The 22425-nt window shown below is 39.1% G+C and overlaps 1 long non-coding RNA gene across 2 annotated transcripts; it reads left to right on the forward strand.

Annotated features, from left to right (window-relative positions):
- The first annotated feature begins 934 nt into the window (after window positions 1–934).
- LOC134298966 (uncharacterized) lies at window positions 935–13299 on the forward strand. Of its 2 annotated transcripts, none has more exons than XR_010006109.1 (2): window positions 935–1015; window positions 11100–13299. It is a non-coding gene; the product is annotated as an uncharacterized LOC134298966 (long non-coding RNA). The 2 variants fall into 2 exon arrangements; XR_010006108.1 differs by lacking the exon at window positions 11100–13299 and adding an exon at window positions 3118–7541.
- The last annotated feature ends 9126 nt before the right edge of the window (window positions 13300–22425 follow it).

Consider the following 22425-nt stretch of genomic DNA (forward strand, 5'->3'; position numbering starts at 1 on the left):
GAGGGTCCTAGTGGGCTTATATTCAGGTCGGCTTATACTCAAGTATATATGGTATATTTATTATTTTTCTCTATTATTATTGGTATTATTGGTATTATTTTTGTTACTTTTACATTTATTTTACTCTATTATTATTATTATTGTTACATTTATTATTTTACTCTATTATTACATTTATTATTTTACTGCATTTATTATTATTACATTTATTATTTCACTCTATTATTATTAAAAGGATACATAAGCACATTTACATTGAAGAAGATTAAAATAATGATTTAATCAGAGCTGAACAGTCATATCTTAAATTACAGTTTGATGTAAAGATTCAAAAACATTTAAACTACTGAAGCCTCAATTAATGTAATTTTATTGGTATCTCGGCTTATACTGGAGTCAATGTTTTCCCAATTTTTTGTGGTAAAATTAGGTGCCTCGGCTTATATTTGGGTCAGCTTATACTCGAGTATATACGGTATCTGGGCCATTTTTGAAATACCAGATCATTCCAATTCCCCATTGTTTAACAGCAGCATAAGCCGGGAAATTACTTTGTAAAAAACTACTGTTATGCAATGTGTTGCAAAATCTTAAAGAATAACTCATCATTTACACTGCAAAACAGATTTAATTATCGGGTAGTTAACCAATAGTTTTACTGTCAATTTTCTGTTAAGCGAAAGAATGGCACAAAACATGGAAAATGCCTCTAAAAATTGACACTTCGGAAATCACTAAAATCTATAACTTACAAACGCGGCAAAAAAATGGAGGGCCATATAACAATTATTATATTACTTGGAATGTGTTATTACATTATGTTCCCATTTTTTTTTAAAAAAAATAGAAAGACGGAGTAAACAGTTGCAGATAATGCTGTTACTTGCAAGAGGTTTCTTTTTAAATCAACTAATTCTTCTTTTTACACAAAAAGGTCTCCAGTCTCTTAAAACAGTGGTGGCTCCTGAGGTTTACCCATTCGTGGCCCACACCTGTTCAACACATCCCAGACTAGGTATGTATGTAAAAGATGCAATATAAGTACAATAATAAATTCTTCTGGGTATCCTTGCATTGCTACGTGTGTTTAGTAGTCAACCTATATGGATCATGGTGTGTTCCTCTGCACATGACGACGACGACGATGATAATTGTTTGTGATGTACCATGAACAATCCTGAAAGGAAGTTGTCACAGAGCACTCAATTAGAACCAATTAACCTTCGAGTGCAAGGGAACCCCATCAAAATCAAACATATAGTTGGGCTCTATTAAAATGTATTAAATTATACCCCTTGAAAAATGTAAACAGAAAAGAGAGGGAGGAGCAGAGAGAGAGAGAGAGAAAAGACATTTATACCCTTTTTATGCATTGTTAGTTTACTGGAAGGATTTTCAAAAGATCCCCAACATATATCTGGAAATAAATACAGGATGATAGAATATATGTAGGTGATAGTATGAGAAGACAGCTGTTAGGATCTGCTTTTATAAACACGTAGGTATCCCTGATGACATATTGTTTTTTTTTTTTTCACCAATTCCTATGTCTCTCCACCCTCCTCGTTTCTCTTAATGCCCTTTCGGGGTCATTTGACTTTCTTCCCCATCACGTCTGCTGTCTTTAACATTTCCCTCACCTTATGCTCTCCTCCTGGAAAAAGGGAGCTTTAGGCTACTGGGCCCCTTCCACGTCAGAGCTTCTGGTCTACATTTCTTTGACAATCTGGGCTAACCATGAACAATATCACCCCTCCACTGCTTCCATAAATCACAGCACTATATATGTCTTGCCCTTGGCCCTTTTCATCAAGGCAACATTCGTTTTGACACCCGAGAGTCAAAGAGATTGGGCTTTTTCAAAAAGTCAGATGCCAGAGAAGGCATCAGTATAGTACTTCAGTGGCCAGAGGAGATTAAGTTTCTTCATATAAAGAGGAGACATATTTAATTATTAGATCTAAAATGGGACAAAGTGGCAGAAGGAAATTTAGCAACATTTAAAAAAGAGCATTTTTAGATACTTTTCAATCCTAATGAACATCCCCATTATATAAATATATCATCGGTGTATGTCGAAATGAATGAAATAAATTTAAAAGCCAAGTTTCCAGGGCCAGATGAACTACATCCAAGCGTATTGAAAGATCTAACCAAAGACATTTGAGAACCACTGGCAATAAGGGCTGGGCTGTGGCACAGCTGGTTAGTAGCCAGCTGCAATAAATCACTACTGACCGAGAGATCACGAGTTCGAAGCCAGCCCATGTTGGATTGAGTGCCCGACCATTAAAAATAGCCCAGCTCGTTGTTGACCTAAGCAATCCGAAAGACAGTTGCATCTGTCAAGTAGGAAATTTAGGTACCGCTTATGTAGGGAGGCTAATTTAACTAATTTAGAACACCATAAAAATCGTCCAGCAGCCTGTCGAAAGGAATGAAGAAGTAATTCATTAAGGACTCAGTGTCACAGTGTATGAAGAGCTCCCCCTGTGGCCGGAATCGAGCACACCTTTAAGAAGCCTGGAAGATGGAACATGTTAAATTGCTTCTGTGTCTTCGTCTCTGTCTGTATGTCATATGGCATTGAATGTTTGCCATGTATATGTACATTGTGATCTGCCCTGAGTCCCCTTGGGGGTGAGAAGACCAGAATATAAATCTGTAAATAAATAAATAATCTTTGAGAATTCTTGGAGAACAGGAGAAGTCCCCAGCAGATTGGAGGAGGGCAAATGTTGCCCTATCTTCAAGAATGGAAAAAATAAAACTCAAACAATTAACGTCCAGTTAGCTTGACATCAATACCAGGAAGGATTCTGGAGCAGATCATTAAGGAGGCAGTCTGCAATCACTTAGAAAGGAATTCTGTGATTACTAAAAGTCCACATGGATTTCTCATAATGTTATCTCTTCTTCTGATAGAGTTACAAGCTTGGTAGATGCAGGGAATACTTTGGATGTAGCATATCTTGATTTCAGTAAGGCTTTCAATAAAATCCCCCTTGACCTTCTTGCAAGCAAACTAGTCAAATGTGGGCTAGGCAATGCTACTATTAGGTGGATCTGTAATTGGTTTTTTAAGATGTCCAATTTCTTGGTCTCCCAACTATTCAGGAAAGCTGAAATAAAAGAAGATCTGTGTTTCATCAGATGAAAGAACTATGTAGTCCAACCAACCATTTGCACAGTAGCCACTGTCAAGCAGATGACTAACCTGTTTTATTCAGCAATGACACTATGGGTCAAACTGATTCAGATAATTGAGGCAATATATAGACACAATTTCATCTTTAATAGCCACTGAGACCTTTCTCCACAATTAATTTGTTCAGTCCTCTTTTATAGTTCTCTGAATTAGTGGTCATCTCTCTCTACATCTCTACATAGTGAATCTCATACTTTCTGCCCTGGAAAGCAGACCCTTGGTGAAATAAGCCTAAGGAAAGTACACCCTGCCTCCTGCAGTGCTCTTGCTCCTTCCAAACTAGCTGCACGGGGTCATTTTTGGCTGGAGGTGGTGTAGGGAACACACATTTTCTGCAATCAGTTTAGTGATCTGGAAGAAGAGAGTGGCCCTGTCAACTTGAGACAACAACAGTGGAAGTGATTTGTGTTGCTGCTGGAGTCTAAAGGATGGCTGCTCTTTGTCCTTCCTGCCTTCTGGATGAGGCCAGCACTAAATCAGTGCCAGTTTATGTTACACGATGACCTGATTCTTCAGATAGACTAACTGAATACAGTCCAGGCTGAATCGCCACTGCCCAAACCATCTGTTATGCACCTGCCAAGCCAGCTCATTCACAAATATCTGCATAAATTCTTACTCTGTAATATTGCGATTAGTTGTAGTTTGCTATCACTGCGATCCTATTTCAGCTCTCTAAGTATAAAAAGGAGATATAACGTGCTGACATAAAGAGAGAGATATAGTCTACTACAGCCTTGATAAATACTCAACTGCCCGTGCCTCAAGAGTGTAGCCTTATCAACATTGTACGTTTACAGTATTTATTTCAAAACACCACAAAGACAGACAAAACATTTAATGAAGAGTTCTGCAGAACTCAAAAACTTGCATGCACTTTTGCCGCACTCTGATTGGTTGGAGTAAAGATTTTATTCCACTGTTAAGGACTTTTCCAAAGTCTATGCATTTAGCTGAAAATGTCATCATGAGTCGTTTTTCTTCTTTTTGATAACAAAGAAGGGACTTTACATACAGTAGAGTCTCACTTATCCAACATAAACGGGCCAGCAGAACGTTGGATAAGCGAATATGTTGGATAACAAGGAGAAGCCTATTAAACATCAAATTAGGTTATGGTTTTACAAATTAAGCACCAAAAACATCATGTTATACAACAAAATTGACAGAAAAAGTAGTTCAATATGCAGTAATGCTACGTAGTAATTACTGTATTTACGAATTTAGCACCAAAATGTCACGATGTATTGAAAACATTGACTACAAAAATACATTGGATAATCCAGAACGTTGGATAAGCGAATGTTGGATAAGTGAGACTCTACTGTACTACTTTTTTATGCCATGTAATTCCATTTGAAATCCACTCCAGCCATTCTTGTGAGAGTAACTGATGGCTGAGACTTTGTATCATACCCTTGTCATATTTGTACTTTAAGAATGTAATTTGCACATTTTTGTGCACATTAACAGCATCATTACTAACTTGTGAACTTCACGTCTTGCTTTGTGATAGGTTTATCAATTTTTAAAAGATTGTAGCTAGAAGGGTAGCATAACATTATGATGGTAGAATGTGCTATAATCTAATTACGATATAACAGCAAGCAAACAAACAAGATCAGTTATCAGAGGAGGGGCTTTAGAGTTGTTTAAACATACTAGACAAGTAATCTTTCCCTACCAAAGCACCTGAAGTGGTTTTGGAGTCCTTGGAATCCTTGAGGGAGGGATAAGCAAGTGCTATAAGACACTTGAACTAGTTACTAAATTGTTGTGGGAAAAGGAGGCCATTCAACATTGCTGGATAAGATGGAAGCAAAAATGGGACTAATGCATTGCTATGGCAGTATAACAGCATGGTGTGATAATACTCTCAGCAGGGCTGGCTGGTCAATCTATTTCTGTTACAGGTCAACTCTCAGCTTATGTTAGCTTCTCTTACAGCTGTTCCTGGTTGTGTGGGAGCTATCTGGGTTCTGGCCCTTATTTTTAACAGAGGATCAGCAGTATGGAGATCTTCCCTACAACCCAAAGCAGCTGGAAGAGACACGGGTGGAAAACTGATAGTGGTTTCACTACACCTGTGCTTATCGTCCACGAGGCCCCATCTGTACTGCCATATAATTCAGTTTCAGAAGGCAGTTTGATTGCACTGAAGTGGATTATATGAGTCTGCACTGCCATATAGTCCAGTTTAAGGTAGTTTAACTGCATTTTGAAACTCCATTATATGGCAGTGTAGATGGGACCTGTTTTTCCATTTCTGTGACAGCATACAGTATCTGAATGAGATGTTTCTTGCTCCATAACCTACCATTCTATGTTTCCTGAATGTATAAAATGCAGGAAAGGCCAGTATAGACAACTGCATTAAATTCTTTGAAGAAGCTTAAAGATACAAGTCAGAATACATCCTCCTGCCAAACCTGTAACCCCCAACAATACGGTTTGTTTAAAAAAAACTGGCAACTTTTTCTCCCATGGGAAGACATTGGCACAGTAACCTCAAATGAATTCTGACTAACCCAGCTGGAATGAATGAAAATTAAACTGTATCAAGAGCAGAAAGAAGTCTTTACTGCCTTTGCTTCTTCACCGTTCACACTCAGCCCAAATGCACATGTGAAATCACAGTACAAAACAGGAACAAAACTAACAGTCTTCTTTGGATCAAAGTGAACCTTGAGAATTGCTGTTTATCAAATCAGCAAATAAATATCCAACAACAATCGACCCAAATACTTCAGCAATCATTCTTACCTCTAATTATCAGTGATATCCCTGTTTTGTGGGGAAATCCCAATGTCCTACATGAAGAATTTATCACCTCTTGCATTTTTATAGGTAGTGAATGCCCAAAATACATAATAGTATCTTCTGCCAGCAATATCATAGATTTCAAAGCCCAGTAAAATATGCAATTTGGCATGCTCTAGTTTTGAAGTTTCCACAATCTGCTTTTGATTTTTTTCACTAGGTTATTATTAAAATGTAAAGATTTATTTGTGCCTCTTTTAATATGCAATCATAATGATTTTGAAATGCATATCCAATGATCAGAATGGTTGTGCCACTTGTATGTTTCTTATTATATTGGTAGAACCCAAAGCACATGCAACAAATCACATAGCATTTCATTTATATAAATTTACAGTGTGAATTATGCAGTCTAGTTGTAGTTGAATTGAAGTTGTTATTGAATTGCACCTCCCAGCATATCTCACCCTGGGTTATGCTGGCTGAGTATGATAGGAGTTGCAGTTCCATACGAACTAGATGTTTGCACAATTCTCATCTGTAATGTAAACCAATTCTTGCAATAATCTCTTATAAGTTTGCCGGATCTTTAAATATGACACTAGCAGAGGGAAAGCACTCTTCCTCTCCCACTCATCTTTTGATCACATATATACATCCAGAGTAATACATTAGGAGATCCAGAACAATATGAAATACAGTAAGATGGTTACTCATGATAGTGATATTCTAATTGAGGAAATCCCACTTGTGACATTTGTAAGGCTTCAGGACTTTTCTTCATATGTGGTATTGGGTAAAAGTTAAAGGTTTTCCCCAGACATTAAGTCCAGTCATGTCTGACTCTGGGGGTTGGTGCTCATCTCCATTTCTAAGCCTAAGAGCCGGCGTTGTCCATAGACACCTCCAAGGTCATGTGGCCGGCATGACTGCATGGAACGCCGTTACCTTCCCGCCGGAGCGGTACCTATTGATCTACTCACATTTGCATGTTTTTGAACTGCTAGGTTGGTAGAAGCTGGGGCTAACAGTGGGCACTCACTCCACTCCCCTGATTCGAACCTCTGACCTTTGGGTCCGCAAGTTCAGCAGCTCAGCACTTTAACGCGCTGCGCCACTGTGGATTCATATGTGAGATTAAGTTCAGAAAATATGTACAGAAAATAATGGTTTCTGTGTATGAAACTGCATCCCAACCAACAAAGTCACAAGCTAAAATCACAGCACTGAGTATCTCATTTCAATTCTTGTGTATGCTTCCTTGCTTTCACAACACGATTACAACTTTATTAGAGCATCTCTCCTTGTGCTAGATGTCATGGTGGCTGCCCAAGGAACAGGATGCTAAAAACCAGGTTGAGAGTCAGCAAAACACATGGAAAAGCTTGGGAGCATTTGAAAAATAATGCATGGTGTGAAAACTGTACAGTGCCTGTATTTATCCTGGGTGGGCCTTTTGAGGAGAAAATTTCACAAGCAAAGTGTCACCAATGAGTCACAATTGGCATCCCCTTTGATGATATGGGACCTGGAAGAGGGCTTCTCAAGATTCTAATAAACCAGTTAAAGCATTTGTGTATTTTGCTGGATTTCAGTTTTGGGGAACAGAACCTTTGGAGCATCCAGACACTGAGGATTTTTCCACTATGACGTTTAGGAACAGTATTATTTCACATGGAAATTATTTTTAATCAGCTGGGAGTGGTTCCCTAATCTCTCCTGACTGTGATATCCCATCCAGTCTGGCATTTGTTAGGGACTACACCCAGCATGCAGAGTGACCTCTATCCATAAAGAAAAAAAAAGCAACCCTGAGTTATTGGTCCAAAACAAAAGAGGAAACTATGAAACGACCACTTCTGCACACATGACTGTGGAAATAACAATGGGATATCTGCTGTATAACTTTTGACCAAATGACAGCAACAAACTTCCAGTTAAAACGTTGAAGAAATATACATTATTGAACTGTATTGGCCTGACACCGCGTTTGGGTTTACATAATGCACTGCCATTTTAAAGTAATAGTTCTGTGTCCAAATGGGATGCCCAGTCCTAGTTGTTGAACTCACAATGAAGACAAATGGATACATACAGTGAACCAAGAACACAATTTCAGGCTGGAAATTACAGGAACGCTAATTGGAGGTATGGCATTTCAGTGCAATTGAATGTAGAAGAGGTCAGACACTTCTTGTAATTCTTACAAGCTCCCCAGTCTTTCTGAAAAATTTATAAATTAATGTTGGGTTATTGTGAGTCTTCCGGGCTGAATGGCCATGTTCTAGAAGCATTCTCTCCTGACATTTCATCCACATCTATGGCAGGCATCCTCAGGGGTTGAGGGGTTTGTTGGAAACTAGGTAAGTGAGGTTATATATCTGTGGAGTATCCAGAGTGGGGAAAAGAACTCTTGTCTGCTTGATGCCTGCCATAGATGTGCGTGAAACATCAGGAGAGAATGCTTCTAGAACATGACCATACAGCCCAGAAGACTCACAACAACGCAGTGATTCCGGCCATGAAAGCCTTCGACAACACATTACAAATGATCTTCTGGTACAACAGGTATGGTCAAAGCCCAGGTCACAAATTGGTCATATACTCCACAGAGCTGTTTTTGCAGGTTTGTCCATTCCAAACCCCTGTGAAGTACTATTTTTCTAGCCATAAAAAAAGATAAATTACCCCTTTTGGAAATATCCAGATCTTTCAATCCACTTTTTCATTCATTATATTGCTGCCCTTCTCTTTTTATCCCATTCAACGTTTAAACACTCAATTCCACAAACAGAATGAAACTTCTGGCCACTTCTAATAGTAATGAGTGTAAATGCACTTGCACATCTGTATTTCAGATTTACGTTATTTTCACCTAATTCCTAATATCAAGATCGGGTGTATTGGAGAAGGTTCCACTCACAACCATGTTAATAACAAAATGGACACTTAAGAACAATATCTCTAAAATTATCACAAACCTCTAATACAAGTTAAAAGTAATACAAAATCAGGATACAAATCTACAATTAGTAAAGGTAAAAGTTTCCCCTGACGTTAAGTCCAGTCATGTCTGACTCTGGGGGTTGGTGCTCATCTCCATTTCTAAGCTGAAGAGCCAGCATTGTCCGTAGACACCTCCAAGGTCATGTGGCCAGCATGACTGCATGGAACACCGTTACCTTCCCGCCGGAGCGGTACCTATTGATCTACTCACATTTGCATGTTTTCAAACTGCTAGGTTGGCAGAAGCTGGAGCTAACAGCGGGCGCTCACTCAGCTCCCCGGATTTGAACGTGGGACCTTTCGGTCTGCAAGTTCAGCAGCTCAGTGCTTTAACACACTGAGCCATTAATTAAACAATTAGTAAATCAAAAATATTAAAATTTGGTTTTAAAACTGCATAAGAACCCATAAAAAATCTTCAAAAGAGTACCACACAGCACAAGAGATATGTATGCACATGTCCTTTCAAAGCCTTCAGTCCTGTCCCTGAATTTGTTTCTCAGGACTTCTATTTCAACATGCATAATGTAGAGATACACTAATGCAAATTCAGGCCTTATGGACCCCAGATCTTTAAGTGCATAATAACACACCATTGTATCAACTTGATAGATTTATACTGGGGTCAAAGTCACTCAGCCTTGGTTATTAACCAACCCTGCTATACTTGAAATCCATATGCATAGCTAAAGAGATAGACCCCAATGACCAAGCTGAAGCTCTGGAACACAGGGTCTATTAATTTTATATTCTGTGGAAGAAGAAGGATATTATGAAGAATTCCCATGGAGCTAGAGGCCGAATAGAAAGTTTAAGAGAAATGCCAACATCTGCAATGGCAAAAAGTGAAGGCTTCTGCAGTCACCAGACCTTTATTATATCTGGATCCATCCCTTATTTCGCTCTTTGCTTTCTATACCATGCTTTCTTCCAAAGCAAATACATAGCAGTTCATTCATCCCGCTGCCCTATGAGCATACTAGACAGTATATTCTATGAGGATATAAATACACCCCAGTCAAAAGAGACAGGCCTGTTGGCTACTATCCTTCAATCCGCTTCAATTGGTTCGTTGATCTTATTCAAGTGTTGGGGGAGATCAGATCTGACAGGGTTGAAGGGAATGGTGCCTTCTGACTTCAGAGAGGAATATTGCTCCTCTAGGTCTTCTGACAGATATCAGCATCCTCCTTTTAAGCTGTTACTTTGGCCTATAAGCCAGCTGGCTTCATCGTAAGACAAACTTGGCAACTCTCGAGGCATCAAAAGCCTGTGTGAGTTTAGTACGCTATGATTTATAGCCCCTCTTTATCGTACAGTATGTGCAGAAGCCAAAAGTATGTAATCCCCTCTTGGAAAGCAAAAATTCAATACTTTTTTCCAAAGTAATAACCAGCATGAGGCAACTGGCCCCTGTGCCCCTGGGATGGAATTATGTTTTGGCAATGATTAGTTTTCCTTTTGGGGCTGACAGTTCTGGAGGGGGTTCAGACTGTTCCATGACTGCCTGCCATGAACAAACACTGGAAAGAAAGCATTTATTTCTATCCACTTCTATCTGAAAGGCTCTAAGAGACTCAGCGCACATAGAACGCCCAGAATATCCCATTCATTGTTGCTTTTGGGTCCCCAGTTCATCCAAATTAGAGATGTAGGAGGGAACGCTCAACTTTTTGTGGCTTCCATGTCAAACTGCTCTGGATTTTAGCCCAAAGCTGTTCAAGCCATCCTCGGCTCAAGCTGATTCAGCACCATGGAGAGCTTCTATAAAGTTCAGACTAAAATTCAAATCCAAATTCCCATCCTGGGAAAAAAGCAGAATGTACATGAGAGAGAGAGAGAGAGAGGGGGGGGGGAGAGGGAGAGGGAGAGAGATTGCTACTTTTGAAATAGATTACTATTTCTTTGGCATAGAAACCACCCTTGCTCAGTCATCCACTTTCTCCATCTTTTCCGAACTAGTAAAATCTATGGGGCAGCCACAGTTATTCAGTGTCAATTATTACACCTTCAAAAAGTTTTAGAATTTCATAAGTTACTCACGGCTATTAATATGTTCAAGTATCCCGCATTCCTTGTTCCTCACGGCTCTTTCATGTCCTTTGTAATATATATTTTCTTTCAGGACTTGGAGCACTGCAGAAAACAAAAGCACAAGGTACATGTTGGAATGTCTATATATATTTTTCTCAGACAGTCCCACAAATGTAAGTCACTAGCTGCAGCCATTCTGACTTCACTATGAAGAATGGACAAATGAATTTTTTCTACCTGAGGCAACAGAGAAGATAGTGCTCCCCCTTCATTCCATGGATCAAAGGCACTCAGACTGGTCCTGAGCAGGCTATAAGTAGTTGGTCCCCTCTATGGGGCCGGGCTGTGGCGCAGGCTGTTGAGCAGCTGCAATAAATCACTCTGACCATGAGGTCATGAGTTCGAGGTCAGCCCGTGGCGGGATGAGCACCCGTCAATTAAAAATTAAAAAAAATAGCCCCTGCTCGTTGCTGACCTAGCAACCCGAAAGATAGTTGCACCTATCAAGTAGGAAATAAGGTACCATTTATAAAAAAAGTGGGGAGGCAAGGTTAACTAATTTATGACCTGGAATGAGGAAGTGCCGTCAGAGTGGATGATGAGGCAGCTGCTCTCCCCTGTGGCCAGAATCGAACATCCCCTCAGGAGAAGGTTAACTTGCCTCTGCGTCTGTCTGTCTCGGTCTCTGTTTGATGTGTTTATGGGCATTGAATGTTTGCCCTATGTGTGTATAATGTGATCCACCCTGAATCCCCTTCGGGGTGAGAAGGGAGGAATATAAATACTGTAAATAATAAATAAATAAGACCTCTCATCCAACGCAGCTGCCTCACTCTGCCTAATGATCAAGCCAGTCTACTATGCATGCATTTGAATTCCAAGTTAACATTCCAGTATCATATTCAGGTATCATACAAGAAACCACAGACCCTCTCTGCTTATAATATATGACAATACTTCAAATGTGTTATCTATGATTGCATAATTCAAAACTGGATGGATCCATCATATGGATCCACTGGCCTTCTCTGCTTATTATTATTATTATTAATTATTTATTTACCACATTTGTCGCCCGCCTTTCTCAACCCTGAAGGGGACTCAAGGTGGCTTACATAGGCCCTTGTTCAGTACCTACAAAGCACATATCCAACTTATATTAAAATATACAGAATTAAAGTTAAACAATAACATTAAAAACCTAACAATCAATTAAAATCATGCCGTCCGAGAGACATAGTCTAAGCCTTTCCATGGTCATTGAACAAATATACATGTATTATTGCACTATGTTCTTAACCAAAGGCTTGATCCCAGAGCCAGGACTTCACTTTCTTCCTGAAGGCTAGGAGGGAGGGGGCCGGTCTTATATATCGCTAGGGAGGAAGTTCCACAGCCGAGGGGCCTCCACCGGGAAGGCCCTGTCTCTCGTCCCTGCCAGCCGCGCTTACGAAACAGGTGGGACCGAGAGCAGGACCTCCCCAGATGATCTTAATCTTCAAGGTGGTTCATTAGGGAAGATATGTTCAGACAAGTAAGCTGGGCCATCACTGGGACTGATGGTATATGAAGTTTATAACGTGCTAAGAATGCCTATTTGAATTGCTAGGGCCTAAGATTTCCAGACAATATCCAGGCTTCAACCTCTGTAGTTCTACTGTAGAAAAGTAGCTTCTACTGTAGCTTAAAGTAGCTACTGTAGAAAAGTAGCTTCTACTGTAGCTTAAATATATAATATATGACAATCCTTTCAATGTGCTATCAGTGGTTACATAATTCAAAACTAGCTGTTTTTCTTCTCACTGTGATATATTATCATGTTTTCCAATTCAGAATCAACATGTTATACCAGGTGGGTGGAGCTATGATGTTTATAACACAGAAACCAAGGAAAGTCTAATTTTATTTTCCCATGTAGCCATGAATCCCAGTGAGGGCTCTTGATCTTGTCAGCCTCTTTCTCAGCTGAAGTGACCCCAAAAGGTTGATATCAGGATAGCATGAGAGAGAGAGTTGTGAGAGTTGTCCTGAGAAAGGCTGCATAGAAATGAAATGAAGACAGAATCCATGAACCCAATATACATGTTTTCACCTACCCAAACCAATTTTTTTTTCTCCCAAAAGTGTTTGCCAGTGCTTCTAGGTTCTCCAGTGCTATCCTCTGGTATGCCTCAGGCTGAGCACATTCAAAATGTAGGGTTGACATAGTTTCAAATATCTTGGAATGTATCCCCTGTGGATGTCTGGATTGCATTGCACATACAATAAATAATAAATGTAGCCATGTGAAATATTCCTTTTTCTTCTTTTCTCCACATTCGTCCCGTGGTTTGTTGTTTGTCTGAAAGCACTGTTTTTCTTATAAATTGCTGCAAATTGATTTCTCCTTTGGGTAAGTTATAGACTATAAAGGGGTCATTTATTCATTTAGAATGATTGCTACAGTTGTAATTTGGCTGATTCTGCTAAGTTTAATATATATAATTTCCATTTGTTTTTTTTATTCTTTAAGGACACCAGAAAGCTTCTTCTGGATCCAATCCAAGGACTGTATACACATGTGCTTTCAGATTCCCTGTTGACTTACAGCAACCCCATGAATTTCATAGGATTTTCTTAGGAAAGGAATGCTCAGGTGGTTTTGCCAGTTTCTTTCTCTGAAATAGAACCTACAGCATTCATTGGTGATCTTCCAACCAAATACTAAGCAAAGTACTAATCCTGCTTAACGTCCAAGATGAAATGGGATTTAATACCTTTAGGTTATTTAGGCCAATCAAAGGCTTACCTAGACCCCTTATTCTGTTGCCACAGAAGTGGCCAACCAGTTGCCTATGGAAGAACATAAGCTGGACTTAAAGGCAAAAGCATACCTAAAAGAATTGCATTTTTTGTGATCTACTCCATGGCCTGTAAACCTCTTAGTTCATTTGAGGTAAGCATGAATCACCTCTTTGGTGATTTCCCACTCTATTAAAACAATTGCAGAGTTAACAAAATCACATATTTTTGGAAGAGTCAAGACAGACACTCCAAATAAAGATGGGGAAATGGCTCTGTCTGCCTTTTTATCCTATGAATGCTGGGTTTGGATTAATCAGGAGGTACTTTGTGAAAAAGATAAAACGGTTGACCTCAACATCAAGGATCATCAAAAGGTAATCACGGCAGTTTACTGTTTCCTTCTTCCCATGTACAATAATTGCCTGGTGGAAGGAATTTAATTTTCAGAAATTAGGGTCATCAGAAGTCATTTCTTTTGTTTAACAGAATTTAGCAAAGAGAACAATTGAATTTTTGGCAGGCAGTAACATGCATTAGTGGAAATCGTTTACATACTGTAACTGATAAGCAGTGTTCATGGGGATTTTAGTGAAGAAGTGTGAGATGCAGAATCACTAATTGTTACATCCCTCTACAACATAATCTATTCCCCTTCTATTGTGCATTCACCTTGAAGGTATCTGAGCTGACTGGAAGGGACTTTAGTAGGAGCAAAACCAAAGACTGGAGAGCAGTTTGAAGTGGAACAATGCAGCAGTTGTAGAAATTTTGCCACCTTCCAGATGTTGTTGGATTGCACCTTCCAGCATCTACAGACAACATAGCCAGTTGTGAGGAATGCTGAGACCTATAATGCCTACAAATCCTACCTATGTATTATAGCACCATACTGGCTGAGGGATTCTGAAGATTGTAACCAAAAAGAGGAAATGTTTCCAAGTTCTGACATACACATGTATACTTCCAGGCGTATTACTTTCCTGTCACCGAGTTACAAATATCTGACTTACAAATGACTCAAAATTATGAAACAAGGTGAGACAAAAGGAAGTAAGAGAAACCTACTCCTAGGAAGGGAAGAACACTCCTGGAAGAGTTATCATGGGGAAATGTGTCTGAAGCTTTATCACCAATCCTATATTCCTGAAGCTTTATCACCAATCCTTGGTTTCACAACAAGTCACATTTTTCAAAATCCAATTCTCACAGGGACAGAAAGTGAGGTGACATCTTCTGAACAGGGGCACAGACAGCAAAACAAACACCAAAGGGGTGTTCACCCTTCTCTATGCTATTCAAAGATAGATAGATAGATGGCTTTTATAAGTTACTCTTATAAAATGTATCTGTTCCAACTTACAAATTCGACTTAAGAACAAACTTACAGAACCTATCTTGTTTGTTACTCAGAATCTGGCTGTATGAGATACAGATTTTGCATTTTGTGGGGGAAAAGATTCTTAATATCAGTTGGAAAACCATCAACTGCCATAGTGTTTCTGGGAGATCTATGCTCCTCCCTCTCCACACAGCAGCCATTGCCATGAAGAATCCAATAATTGCTCTGGGCTATCCTCCCTTCCTTTGTCTTCACCTCTTTTTCACTCTTCTTCTTGCTATCAATGAGCAAACAAAATGCAGGAAGAGATCTGGGCTGCACTTACTGCCTTCTCCTTGTCCAATCCTACACCAGAGCCACTGAAGCATCATTGAAGAAGTCCACTGGTGTCTCCACTCACAACTACGGTGCTCACATCATAAATTCACTCACCTTCTGGAGTTCAAGTTACTCAACTAGAGGAATGGGAACAGGGCTCCAAAAAGGTAGTCCTTTAAATCTTTATTCTGTTCATTTTCCCTTTTCCTCCACTGTATATCCAATCCCATCTGATCTGATCTTTGATCTAAGTCGGGTCAGCCCTGGTTAGGACTTGGCTGGAGGATTAGCAATGACTATTAGGTGTTGCAGGCTACATTTCAGAGGGAGGAAATGGCACCCCCCCCCCCCAAAGTAATGTTTGTCAAAGAAAACTCTGTGAAATACATGGTGCAAGGCACAAGAGTGGCTTCTCAAACAGGCAGGGGGAAATCTCTCTTTCAAGATCCCAACCACTGCCACCATTAAATGTGGGACAACCTGACCAAAGCCCTTTATATTTAGGCTAAGGGAATCTTCTTCTTTATATCCCACACCTTTGCCACACCTTTTTAATATGGGATCTCTCAAATCCCACTATGTCAGGGGGCAATCCTTCTTTCAGGATCCCAGCCATTGCCAGCTATGAACACTTGAGTCTGTGCATGTACATGTATAATAAGATGATGTGACACTGAAGAAAAGTATGTGAGACGAATCTTCCGCTGACTCTAAGTAGAGTAATTCACCACTCAGGAACACTGTCTTTATTAAAAACAAAGGATTATTTATTTATGGTTTCTTTAGTCCAAAAAGTGTAACTTGTTGCAAAGGTTTACTTCTTCAGTTTCATTTGTACATAATATAGATAATATCTTTCATTCCTTAACATCAGCCATTTGACTGAAACTTTGTCTCAACAGTATTCCTTTTCCTGAGCTCTATCTCATTGGAAACCTAAACCTAACTGACTTCAGACATCTTCTTTCTAGCTCACCGGCTAGAGAACTTCACTAACCGAACTCCAGACATCTTCTTTCTAGTTCACCGGCTAGAGAACTTCACTAACTGAACTCCAGACATCTTCCTAGCTCACCGGCTAGAGAACTTCACTAACTGAACTCCAGACATCTTCCTAGCTCACCGGCTAGAGAACTTCACTAACTGAACTCCAGACATCTTCCTAGCTCACCGGCTAGCGAACTTCACTAACTGAACTCCAGACATCTTCCTAGCTCACCGGCTAGAGAACTTCACTAACTGAACTCCAGACATCTTCCTAGCTCACCGGCTAGAGAACTTCACTAACTGAACTCCAGACATCTTCCTAGCTCACCGGCTAGAGAACTTCACTAACTGAACTCCAGACATCTTCCTAGCTCACCGGCTAGAGAACTTCACTAACTGAACTCCAGACATCTTCTTAGCTCACCGGCTAGAGAACTTCACTAACTGAACTCCAGACATCTTCCTAGCTCACCGGTTAGAGAACTTCACTAACTGAATTCCAGACATCTTCTTAGCTCACCGGCTAGAGAACTTCACTAACTGAACTCCAGACATCTTCTTAGCTCACCGGCTAGAGAACTTCACTAACTGAACTCCAGACATCTTCCTAGCTCACCGGCTAGAGAACTTCACTAACTGAATTCCAGACATCTTCTTAGCTCACCGGCTAGAGAACTTCACTAACTGAACTCCAAACATCTTCCTAGCTCACCGGCTAGAGAACTTCACTAACTGAACTCCAGACTTCTTCTTAGCTCACTGGCTAGAGAACTTCACTAACTGAACTCCAGACTTCTTCTTAGCTCACCGGCTAGAGAACTTCACTAACGGACTCTTTTTAAAACATTCCCTTCTTTTTCATCCAGCTAGCTCCACCCCTTTCGTGCTAACTTCAAAATAGTTACATTTCTACAGAAGCAGCTATGTTACCATGGTGACACATAGCCAATCAGCAGTAGCTAACTCCTGTCTACCTTTACCACTGAATCAACTTTAAATAACATAGACAAAAATCCCCAATAAAATAAGGATTTCCGTTACACACGGGGACACTATAGGTTGACGGGTGACTTGAAGGAATATGTATACACCAATGTGACAAATTTTATTTATTTTGTGTCAAAAGCATTGTATAATAAATAAGTTTAAAAGTGATAAAATAAAGGGATCACAAGGAGCTAAATAGTTTTAGACCAAAAGCAGGCAACAGTGACAGCATTGTCTGTAGCTTTAAACAACTCTTCTTCTGTACATGAGGCAGGACATTGTGGGCAAGCATAGATATGCAGAGTTGTTTGTTCTGCTCCACAATCACACAAGGTGGAGGATTCCTCCAGGTAGTGCCATCTTACCAGGTTGTCTTTTGATCTGCCCACTCCACTTCTGAGTCTGTTCAGGGATTTCCAAGTTGCCCATTCTTGGTTTTCCCCTGGAAGAAGACCCTGGGGGGGGGGGAGCATCCAGTTGGATTTGCCTGGTTTAGCTGCCCAGAGGGATACTCTTGCTGTTGCTGGAGGATCATTAAGAGAAATTGTGGTTCTCATGAAGCTTTCCCTTTTTCATTCATCTCATTTGTCGCATTGTCCAACCCAAAATCATTGCTTTTAAACAATGCAACAAATTAGATTAATGAAATACCTTGGAAAATGGAGGAAGAGTGAAATGTGTGGGTCAGTATGGGTTCCTACATCCCTACGATATGTGTGTTCAGTTGGACATGTAAACATGACTACGTACCTACTCTCTTCATTTCAAGAAGTATTTTACTCATTTTTATAGAGTGTAGAGGAAAAAAATAGAGTTGAAGAAATGGATGGGAGGGCTGCCAGACCCAAAGATAAACAATATAAAACAAAAAGTCTGAAAGTGACATTGCCATCATGTTGATTTCTAATGGAAATTAAAGCACTGGGTTTCTTAATTGTTCTTTCAAATAAAGACAATTATTTGTTTCCAGCTGGTACAATTGTTAAATAAAATGCTTGCAATGTCTTTAAAAACAATATTCTTCTTTCTCTCGCAACAAAGATAATTTATTCTGTCACTAGTAAATCTATCCAAAAATGGTGTAATTTTTAAAGTATACGATTTTCAGTGACAGTAATTTGCCATATGGAAGAATAATAGTAGATTTTAAAAAATCATTGGCATGTGTGCAAATTGCAAAAAGAGAGAAAGAAAAATGAAAATGGTAATAGTAAGCTAATGCATTTTGCTGTTGCTAAAATTATTCATGAGTTGTTTTGTGTTTAAAAATGTCAACAGCTTGTCTTTCTTTTCATTTGCACTGAACTTGTACAATTGTTAGGTGTTAATCTTTGCACTTTCTCTCTCTGAAATGCCAAAAAGGAGGGGGAAAGGAGGCATAGCCAGTCAAGGACTGGGGATATTATACTATTTCTTAATTCAAATGTTTATCAAAAAGAATAAAAAGAAAGGCAATATATACTTCTGAAGAGTCGCCATACTGGTGTATTGGTTTTCAAATATATCATAATTTGCCTATTGTTATGACATTTTTGTTCTTGAAAAAAGCACCTCCAATGTTTAAATGTTTTCATAATTAAATTGAATATATTAATTGGCTTTCACTTCCTTAATAACTAAGGAAACTAAGAGACCATATATGTAGCATAATTTGACTGCTCAGAAATCATTCTATGACCATTTTGCCAACTCCATTTCAACCTTATATTTTCCCACAAAGTATATCAAGTAGAGTAGTTGCATAATCTGAATACAAACCATCACAAGCATTGCAGTTTGCGGAGAAGGCCCTGCTCTTGATCCCACTCCCATCTCAAGAATGATTGGTGGGAATGAGCGGAGGGGCCTTCTCCGTGTTCGCTCCCTGCCTTTGGAACTCCCTCCCTAATGATCTAAAAATTGCTCCCTCTCTCCTCCCCTTTAAAAAGCTTTTAAAAATCTTCTTATGCACTTTAGCTTATGGAGAGTAGGAGGACTAGTACATCTTTATATATATAGTTCCCTAAATATTGGACATCTACCTCAGCCTGTTGAATGTCGTAAACTTTTATGTTTTTAATGCTGTCTTAGTTTAACTTGCAAGTTTTATTATGTGACAAATGTGTTTGATGTGTTATTTTATGTTTATTTAAGGTTAATTTTTGGTTGATTTGTGTTGTAAGTTTACATTGAGACTGTTGTTGATTTGTTGTTTGTCTATCTATCTTGTTTGCCATTTTGTTATTTTGTTGAAAACTGCCCTGAGTCCCCTTGGGGAGATAGGGCGGGTTACAAATAAAACATTATTATTATTATTATTATTATTATTATTATTATTATTATTATTTATTATGACACAGCAAACAAGATAGATATGCTGGATTTCGTATCACAAAATCACAAGTCGAACACTTCCCAAGTGTCTAGGACACTTATTATTATTATTATTATATATTATATTATTATTATTATTATTATATTATAATAATTTATTTATTTACAGCATTTATATTCCGCCCTTCTCACCCCGAAGGGGACTCAGGGCAGATCACATTACACATATAGGCAAACATTCAATGCCTTTTAACATAGAACAAAGACAAACAAACATAGGCACCGAACGGGCCTCGAACTCATGACCTCCTGGTCAGAGTGATTCATTGCAGTGATTCATTGCAGCTGCTCTCCAGCCTGCGCCACAGCCTGAGCCCTATATTATTATTATTATTATTATTATTATTATTATTATTATTATTATTATTATTCTCTACACAAATCAAAAGGAAAATGATAATGAACCTTAGATATCACACATGAGACAGTTTTATATAGGAGAAACTAACAAACCCACCACCAACAGTCCTGGAGAGAGAGTAAAGGGAGAGTAAAAGAGGGTTTTTAGGGAGACAGAGAAGGACTTTCTCATAAAATCACTATAGGAGCCCCTGATGGCACAATGGGTTAAACCCTTGTGCCAGCAGGACTGCTGACATGAAGGTTGGGTTGCTGACCTGAAGATTGCTGGTTTAAATCTTTGGAGAGTGCAGATGAGCTCCCTCTGTCAGCTCCAACTCCCCATGCAGGGACATGAGAGAAGCCTCCCACAAGGGTGGTAAACACACCAACACATCCAGGCATCCCCTGGGCAATATCCTTGCAGACAGCCAATTCTATCACACTAGAAGCGACTTACAGTTTCTTGAGTCACTTCTGACACAAAGGAAAACTATGGAATTTCCACCATTGAATCAATGCAGTTTGATACCACTCTAACTGCTATGTCTCAATGCTATAGAAAATTTAGAGTTGTATCTTTACAAGGTCTGTACCAAAGTGTGCTGGTACTTCACCAAACTATTGCTTCCAGGATTCCATAGCACTGAGCCATGATAGTTAAAGTAATGCAAACTGCATTAGTTCTACAGTGTAGATGCACTCCTAGATAGAAAGGAACTTGGGAAACTGCAGGTGCGGGAGACAATGATATGTATCTGGTGGGAAACTGACTGAAGAAATGTAGCAAGGCATTTGCAGATATGAAATATAACTAAATTCCATGTTTGGACTTGAATTCCATTTCTGACATACCTCATTATATATGTACACAGAAATAGAAGTACCATATTCCAAAATCTGAGAAATTCCAAAAATCGAAAACACAGTCCCAAGCATTTCAGAAAAGAGATGCTCAACCTGCACACAGACTGTTTCTCTGCTCCATTGAATTAGTTTTCATCTTCCAATCGAAAGCAGTGTCTGTAATGATATCGCAATATGAAGCCAGTTGAACTGGATGATACTAAATGACAGACAACACTAGACACAAAGTTGCTTGTTCTTGTTGTTTTTGCAGGATGCCAATGTTGCTATTGTTTTCCAATGTCTAGGTTTGTCCTCAGGATTCACAACTTGTATCTGTCATGTCTCAGCCATGAGACCGGATTGAAAATGTAACCACAGAGTTTCTGTTCTTCCCTGACCATTTCATCTGTAGGAAGATATTGCTATGGTTTAAAAATACATCAGATAGATCAGATGAACTTCCTCTCCAAAAACTTCAGCTGTATCAGGATTTTAGATTGATACAAGCAGTGTCTTGCTAAGTGTAAAAATAGAATCTGGATACACCATGTTTGACTGACAAGGAAATACAAATTTAGAGTTGCTGTCTGTTCTAACCAGTCAGGACTGGAACTATACCTAGGCTAAATAGCAAGGCCACAAGGTTACAAATGTCAAAGCAGCTTGACATTTCTTCATATAGCTCTACCAACTGTTTGTCAGATCTTGGAGCTTGGATACAAACCTCATGGAGTTTCTTTTTCCAAGTTTGTATCCTTGCTTTCTTTCAATACCAGAAGGAGAAGAACAAACACATTGTATTTTTTCTTTATAGAGTCTTTTTAAAAAAATAGCTCATACAGACATCTAAAAATATGAAGTTACAATACAACTGGAAGAAAAACCAAATAAAAGCAGAGCCAACTATAAACAATGTAGAAAAGATGACACTACATTGCTTAAAAGAGAAGGCATCAAGTGTGAAGGTAATCGGTCATAACTGGAATTTTCAATTTGCTCAAAAGCAAGATTGAAAGTGATATTTATGGCACTCTAACACAGGTAAGCATTCAAACTTTTACATTAGCTTGAGGGAACAGTATGTTTTAACAGCGAATAAATACAGACTATTCATATCCAAACCGTTGAAGTGCTTTCATCCTCCCTGCTCAGTTCTCTACCATGACTGATAGTTATACATTTACATGACCACACATGTCACATTGCAGACAATAAAACATTCACTTGAAGAGTTGTTACTTATACTTAAAAAGTAGTGGAATAGTAGAGTCCTGTTTAATAGAAACTAGAATTCCTATTTGACCAAAGGCTTGTCATTATCTTCTGCACAGACTACCTCACAGGATTGTTGTGAAAATTATTATTTATTTATTTGGGGGGGGGGGGCTGTAGAAAACCAATGATGTAGTCTTCAACTCACTGGTGAAAAGATGAGATCCAC

This window comes from Anolis carolinensis, chromosome 4, assembly GCF_035594765.1.
Source record: "Anolis carolinensis isolate JA03-04 chromosome 4, rAnoCar3.1.pri, whole genome shotgun sequence".
In the NCBI taxonomy this organism is placed as follows: domain Eukaryota; kingdom Metazoa; phylum Chordata; class Lepidosauria; order Squamata; family Dactyloidae; genus Anolis; species Anolis carolinensis.